Consider the following 8,777-nt stretch of genomic DNA (forward strand, 5'->3'; position numbering starts at 1 on the left):
ATACCGAAAAAGGATTTAAAAATCCGGTAAACCCTAAATATCGAGTTTTGATAGTTCGGTGGACTCCGACTCAGGGTTATGAAAATCCTAGAAGAGTCCTAAAAAATCCTAAGAAGTATAATAAAGAATAAAGAAAGATGAATCAAATGACCAGTCTCGTGATTTACGATCGTATAAAGGCAAAAACTATTTCGAATAGTTCTGAACCAATTGGAAAAGACATGTTGTCTAAGTTAGGACATAGTTGAATACATTGCTTCCCAATAATTGATTTAAAAACTCCACGTACACCGGGTAATCGGTATGTCGGCGTAGAACAACAGATTTTGAATTCCGGCAGAAACCGGTTGAACAATGTTTTATAAATAAGCTCTGTAAGCTATATGGTGGAAACCGAAAAAAAGGAAAAATTAAAATGAAAATTTGATAATCAATAGTTCGGTTAGTAACGAATGGATCCTGTTCTGGTCAAATAATTTGACCGCAAAATCTTCAGTAAGTTTATGGATGAACTTCGAAACTGCGATTGGATATGAAAGTTGCTGAAATCAATTCGGGTAAAAGTGACGATTTTAAATTGAAATGGTTGAATGTTGATGATGGAATGCTGAATGAAAACCTTTTCATCGAGTTGATTTCAACGTGATACACGTATGAATTGGAATCTTCTTATTTGCCTCGAGAACATTTGTTTGTGAAGAATAATGGAAAAAACCTTATTCATAAATATCATCATTTGTAAGAAATGGTAGATTGTGAATCTGTTGAATGCTAAAAATTTATAGAAAAATAGATGATTTTATGAAATTCCGGGTCTTCAGACAATGAATGAATCGCTGTAACATCAGCAGAGTATATTTAAATAAAATACTAGTTTGACGTTTAATGGAGTTAAAGTCTTCAAGCTAGAATATGTAATCATAAAATTGAGCATGCGGTCGTCTGATGTCTGCATTTAAAATTGCATTCACCCTGAGACTGAGTTAAATTTAGTTTGAGATAGAAACAAGACATTCAAATAAGATACTTGAGAATAATTTCCTCATGTAATGTCTAAAATCTGTTATCAAAGAAGAAGTCTGAACTCTGAAATTAATCTGATATGGCAGATGCTGTCGAAATCCGAAGTTTTCGCGCTGATGGCCTGCTCCCTAGCCAACCATCGGTAATGAAAAACGTCATATAAATTCAGCAAAACCTCGTCTATCGCATCCTTTTCTGGTGTACTGATTACGACACTTGAGGGATGTTTGAAAGGTCTGATCAACATGAATGTGATTGTCGTCAGCTTTGATAATGATGAAAATTGCGGTTTGGGAGTTGAGATTTGAGGTAAAAAAAAATGATGAGACGTGTCTAAGGTGAAAAACCGAGTTGTAAACTCTAACCTTCAAAGTGAATGTGAAATAATAGTACAAACTCTTAATAAAAATAAAATAAAATAATGAAAAGAAGAGAGCTACAGGAAAGTCATTCAAAGAATTTGATTACCGATTCAAAAGGTTTAATTACTGTAATAGATGACACACAATGTAATGAAAACACACGCGAGAGCTAATCATTTCAAGATTTTCTCAAATACAGTAATATTCGTTCTAAGTCCTCGTATTTGAAGTTCTATCATCACAATGTTTGTGATAACCTAGATTTCCTGGATTTTCGAAACATTATTGTATATTGAATGCTTTTATCATAATGCAAAATAATTATTTTATTTGTTTTTTTTTATGGAGAAGAGGGAAGATGTGCGATATGAGAAAAGGAATCATGTGTCAAATGTTAGTTTAGGTCAAACAATACAACTGGCACCAGTATTTGCCAGCATTGTTGATCTGTCATGAATTATATCTCTCTCGCTCCCATCCTCTCATTCCCTCCAACGGGTATGGTCACAGGCCCGGTCGGTTCGTCAGTCGGTTCGTCTGTCGTGCGCCAGAACAGTCGTGTGCTTTTACCACGCCGCGAACAACCAAAATACGGTGGATCGGACAAAAGAAATCCGGATCGTCGTGCGGGTTCTCCGATAGACTCCGGAGCGGCCCCACACATGGTTCCCTAGGAAATTGTGCGTCTTAACTAATCGGTCCCCGAAAACGTCTGTGCTTCTGCACCCGGCGAAGATAGACCTTGTGGGGGCAAAATTATCTCAATTTCATGACATAAATCAACCATAAGCTGACTTACCATAATGCTAGTTCCCTGTGGGATCCTGCCAGGATCGTGTAAAAAAACGTCGAGACCCACGTCGATTTCCCGGGCAGCCAGAGTAGGTGTACTTTTCCCAATTCCAGGAACTATCGGACTTCTACACGACCGCTGCCAGGAACTGGTAGAGGAAAATGTTTCCTCATCACCGGAGAGCGCTTGCGTTTTGCCACCGACGTCAGGTACTGTCGGCTGAGCCCTAAAACAGCGATACGATCGCTACAGGGAACACGTATTGGGTCCTACACTCGCTTTTTTTGTTTTGTTTTTGCTGATGAACACTATAGTCATACAATTGTAGTTGAATCTAGCATATTGACAATTGAATTAATTATACCACTACAGTTGAATCTATTATATTTATAGTTGAATGCCTAAAATCAATCATACAATTGTAGTTGAATCTACCATATCTACAGTTGAATCAATTATACCATTACAATTAAATCAATAATAAAATTACAATTGAATCAATCATACCATTACAATTGAATCTATTATATTCAAAGTTGATTGCATAAGGTCAATCAGCAGTTTGTAGTCGAATCTATTGTATTTATAGTTGAATGCATAAAATAAATCAGTTGAATGCATTATATTGATAGTTGATTGCGAGTTAAAGTTTCACGGATGTGATAACCTTTTTAAAAAAACCGAACTTATCTACTTGCTAGTCTAACACGAACTGATTTATTCAAAATTTATTTAATGCAATTGCAGTTCACACTCAAGCTGCTTCTGCCAAAAAGGTGCCAGGTTACATGATGGTTCCCATCGACTCGAAATGATATGCTCAGCAACTTCGCCGTCCTCGTGCAGCCACGCTTTTTCCAATAACCAACGTCAGCAACCTATCGATGTCGCCTATCGGCTAGCTCCGTTGCTAACTCGACCTTCCTTAGAGATGAGGTTCCGTCCGAATCAAATCTCTAATCGTCAGCGGTCTAAGATTTGGTTGAATGTCTTTCAATGGCTCCTGGTTTGCTAGAGCACCGGGAATCTGTTGTATTTTCACTGTAGCTGATCTGTGGAAAGATATTTTCAAAAGAATCAAGATACCAATTAACATGCAGGGGAATGAGATTCCTCCAAGGATGGACCAAGCAGGCCACTCTATACTGGTGTTATTCAATCGAATATATTCTATCTCTTTTCTGGCTTCCATATGTAGGTGGTTTAGATGTTCCAAACTCAAATTTGCTATGGTGAATTGTTTCTGGATTGTTATTCCATCTAATGGTAAGTGGATGGGGTTTCCAATCATATTCTGTATTTGGTTAGAGTATGATATGTTGTTGATGATAACTTCACAATCGTGAAAAGTTATCAAGAAGGTTCCGGTGTATGTGCGATTTGTTATCCCACAGGTTGAAGAAAAAGAGATGTTCTCCTCTGAATTAAGGATGATATTTTCATCGTTGATGATGGTGATTTGATCCTCTGGTGGGTTCATGGTGTAGTTGCAGGTAGCTTGATGTCCAGACAGTAATTTTGGTATACATCTTGATTTGTCAGAAACTACTTTGTGAATCTTAAATATTGTCGGCTCTAGTGTATTGACAATATAATTACCGGTTGCATGAGTTAGGTAATTTCTGTTGGTCAGATGGATTTGCTTGTGGTTGGTGGTGATAGGGAAAACGTGAATCTTGTTGAATATCCTGTTGTCCAAGATAGGGGTTTTTATCATGAGGGTCAGCTCCTTGCCGTTCGTTGCGATCGTCGATTCTGCAAAGTTGAGTGCTTCGACTGCATTGTGAACTGGAATATTTTGTTTACATAAATCTTGATATAAAATATCTATTTCCTGTTGACTAAGTATTTTTTCATTAAGAATTCCTGCTTTGCTAAAGATATGCTATCGACTATCTGTTCTAATTTTTCCGACAAATATTTTAAATTTAGTAGAATATTAATTGAATAAATTTCTAGTGATTTTGAATTTGCAAGTTCTATTGCATCCTTTGTTTTGAAAACTAGTTCTTTCATCTGTAAATTAAGTGCTCTGTTGATTCTAACTTGTTGATTATTGTTGGAGATAAGGTCATTGATTGAGGAATTCAATATTTTCAAGTCATTGGCATCGGGACTTCCAGCTATAAATTTCCATGCTGTTCCTAAACTGTTCCAACGTTTTTGCCTCCGAGGAGGGGCCAAATTCTTTAAAGTTTGACGTATCTGCCCAAATGTTTGCGTTGTGAGGCTTGTAAATTGATTAGGTTTTATCTGTTCAAATTGAATGCTAAGAGATTCCACATGTGCTTTCAGGGAGGTGAGATTAAAATGGTGTACATAATAATGAGATGTTTGTTGGATTCTGGCGGTACCTAAGTCGAAAGCAATAATGGGAAGGTGATCTATCCTTTTGACGTCTATCTTTTGTGTTGTTATAAGTTTTAAGTACATAATAACTCTGTAACGAGAGAAAAAGAGGATAAGATTAAATTTTCCTAATCTTTACATCGTCTTTATGGATTCTCCTTCCATCTTCCATAGTTACAGTGCTTTTATGAATTTGTTTACCTTATTCTTTTTATATCGTTTCTTATGTTTCATTCTCTGCCTAGCATTTTCGTATATCTCTTGGTTACATTCTATGGCTACGTGTTTCTTGAACTTGTTATGGAATTTGAGGTCTTTCTTCTGTTTTTCTGATATGTTCTTATAAACCTTTTCTATAATTTCTGGGGTTCTAGCGGAAGGGAGTATAATTTCATAGGGAGTGTGTTTGGTGGAACTATGGATGGAGGAGTTATATTTATTCAGTGATAATGAAAGAAGGTCTGGGACGGATTTTAGTGGGTTCTCATGTTTGGTCATTCTGTAAATTTCTAACAGGGTTGAATGAAAACGTTCCACAATTCAGTTCATTTCGCTCCGTCCTGTAGCAGTTACATACGGTTCGATATGATGAGTATTATAGAAGTTTACCAAGTCTCCGGTCATGAAGGATTTTTCACCGTCCATGACTAATATTTCTGGAGCATTGTATTTCAAAAGAATTTCTTTCACTGCTGGAACTATGTCAACTGCAGCTCTTGAATCTACGGGTTTAACCTGTGCAAATTTGGAAAACTTGTCAACATAGGTTAGGAAGTGATTATTTTCAAGGAAAAGGATATCAATGTGGGCAATTTTGAAAGGTGCATTTGGTAATGGGGTTTCTTGAAGTGGGTATTTTATAGGTTTTCTGTCATACTTATTCTCGTTGCAAATCTGACAGTTGGTGACAAAATCTTTCAACTTTTGAGAAAGTTTTGGGAAATAAAACCTTCTTAAAAGTTGTAATTTGTTTTCTTCGCTACCACGATGTGCTCGATAATGTTCTCTTCGGATAACGTCCCATTGGTCATCTTCCTGTTGTATATCCTGGAGAACCTTTTGACAGAAACGAATTTTCAACAATCTTTTATTACCAAAATGTTTTTTATAAGTTTCCTGTAATTGACCCATCAAATATTCGTCGGTTAGTAATCCGTTTACCTTAGAAATATCGAAGTGATTTTTGAGAACCTGCAAAATAGAAGTTTCATTAATTTCGGGTATTGATATATCGATCCTGGTATAGTTTAGAAATGGATGAGTTACTGTTTTTTTATCTGGACCTTTTTTTAGTATGACCTGATGCTTAAATGAATTCAGGGGAGCCTCTGTAGAGATGATATAGAAATCATCACTATTTTCAGCAGAGTGCTGGGTTGCTGTCATAGAGCACACAATTCTGCTAAGAGCATCGGCGACTACGTTTGCCTTACCTGGTTTATATATTATTTCGTAGTCGTGCTCTTCCAAGTAAGCTTTCCACCTCTTAAGCTTTGCATTGGTATTTTTCGGCGATAGAGCGAAAGTGAGAGGCTGGTGGTCTGTTAAAATTTTGAATTTTGCTCCATAGAGATAATTTCTAAAGGTTTGGAGTGCCCAGAAAATTGCTAGCATTTCTTTTTCAGGAACTGAGCAGTTTTCTTCTGTTTTAGATAGAGTCCTCGAAGCAAAATGGATTGGCTTATCTTTTCCCATCTCTCCTTGTGACAAGACGGCACCGATTGCAAAATCGGAAGCGTCGGTAGTAAGGATGAATGGTTTGTTAAAGTCTGGATAGATAAGGATGTCTGAAGACGATAGTATACTTTTCATTTTGGCAAAACATTGTTTTTTTTTGTCGTTTAGCGAAATTTTTTTATTAGATGATGGTAAACTCTCCCCTCTTAGAAGGTTTGTCAAGGGTTTTGCAATTTTTGCAAAGTCTTTGACAAATCTGCGATAATAACCCATCATTCCTAAAAATCCTCGAAGTTCTTTAAGGTTTTTCGGCTCTGGGTACATATTAATAGTTTCGATTTTTTTCTGGTTTGGTTTAATACCTTCAGAAGTAATAATATATCCAAGAAATTCTACCTGTTGGTGAAGGAATTCAGATTTATCCAATTGAATTTTGAATCCTGCTGTATTCAGAGTTTTACATACAATGTCGAGATTTTTAAGGTGTTCGTCTAAGTCTTTACCGAAAACAATCACGTCGTCGATATAGACGTAGCAAATTTTTCCAATAAAATTTCTTAACACGTCGTCAATAGCTCGTTGAAAAGTGGAAGGAGCGTTCTTCAATCCAAATGGCATTCTTGTGAATTCAAATTTGCCATTGTTTATTGAAAATGCTGTCTTTTCAATGTCAGATTCTTTCATTTTAATTTGGTGAAAGCCTGATGCAAGATCTAAAGTTGAAAAAAATTTTTGCGCTTTCAGTTGATCAATCACATAACCGATCTCGGGCATTGGATATCGATCTGAAATAGTTTTTTCATTAAGTTTTCTATAATCGATTACCATTCTGAATTTTTTTTCACCTGAGGCGTCTGCCTTTTTTGGTACAATCCATACAGGTGATGTCCAAGCGGACCTAGATGGTCGTATGATTCCATCTTCAAGTAATTTGTCAACTTGTTTTTTAACTTCATCTGCATAGGCTGCAGGGTAAGGATAAACCTTTTGATGAACAGGAATGTTATCAGTGGTATTGATTAAACATTCGACAGTTGTGCTGCATGTAAGTTTTGAATTGGGTTGATGAAACACTTCCTTATGTTGATCTAAAACCCTTAAGAGTTTGCTACTTTCATTTGCTGATAAATGATCAGTTCTGAATAAGTTATTTGATGTTGAATTTATTGAGCAATATTGCAAAAGTGAAGCATCAAGTGTTTCATTGCCTTTTCTTAACTGTATAATATTATTTCCCAAGTCAATTTTAGCATTCAAAGCCTTTAAAATTCCTGTTCCAATAATTCCTTTGAAAAATGGGTGAAATTTATGCAGTAAAAATTGAGCTGAATGGTTAATTTTTGGATAAAAAAATTTTATATCAATTGCAGATGTTGCTTTGAACATGCCGTTTGCACTTGAAATATTGTTTGCCTTGAAATCGTAGGGTTTGGAACTCTTGTACATGTATGCTAATTTAGGTTCGATAATATTAATGTTTGCTCCAGTGTCTATTAAAAATGGAAATTCTCCTATGTTCGTTTTCAGATTTATGTAAGGAAGAGTTGGCTTTACCAACTCGGCTTCCATTCTAAAAAATTTGTTTGTGATGAGGATGGTTGAGGTTCATTTTCTGGTTTTTTCTTTGAGTTATAATCATATTTTTCTCTCGGAACTTGTTCCTGATCTCCGTATAGATCGTAAAATTGACCATGCTCGAGATCATGGATTTCATCTAAATTTTGTCCATTGTAATCGTAGGCCTCTGTCGAAAAGTCTTCGTAAAATTGTTCCTGGTCTGAATAGTCACTAGTGTATTCAAGAGGGTGTGCAACCCGTTTGAAATTATGCATTTGACTCGAATGTTGAAAGGGTCTTTTTTGATTTAAAGGTGGTCTGTTACCGTAATTAACGAGCCGAGATCGAATGCTCTGGTCTATTTCCATGGGCTCGGGTCTTGGTTGAGGTTTTGGGCCCCAGGGTCTAGGTGGTGGTTGAAGGTTTTGAGTACTTGAAAAAAATGAAGGTTTAGGAGTTGCAGGGAATTGGGGTACGGGTTGAAAGCTTTGTCTAAATGTTTGAGGAACTTGGAATGGATGAAAGTTTCAAGGAGCTGGTGTAGGAGGTAATCTCCTTGGTGGTGGTCTAGGGGGAATCTTAGAAAGTTCGAAACCTAGATCTCTAGGTTTGGGTATATTTATGTTTTGTTCGTTTCTATAAGGGGTGGATCTTGAATCCATATTATAATAGTCCAAGCAGAATTGATAAGCTTGGTTCATGGTTTTTGGGTTAAACGTTTTTAAAAGCTGACACAGAGGTTTTTCTAATCCTCTAATAAATGAATCAACTGCTTTCTCTCGGAAGAAATCTGTGTGTGACTCTACATGGGTGAAATATTTTTCCTCTGTTTGAATTTGGGCTATGATTGATGATAGTAATTCATTGACTCTTGAATAGTAACTTCCCAGGCTTTCGTTTCCATATTTCCTTATTGATGTAAGTTCATAATCTAATGTTTTTAAATCACGCTTGTCCCGGTAGTAGAGGAGAAGTGTTTTTTTAATATCATCCCAATTATGTTTAATGTTGTTTGA

The sequence above is a fragment of the Uranotaenia lowii genome, chromosome 2 (genome assembly GCF_029784155.1).
Source record: "Uranotaenia lowii strain MFRU-FL chromosome 2, ASM2978415v1, whole genome shotgun sequence".
Lineage (NCBI taxonomy): Eukaryota > Metazoa > Arthropoda > Insecta > Diptera > Culicidae > Uranotaenia > Uranotaenia lowii.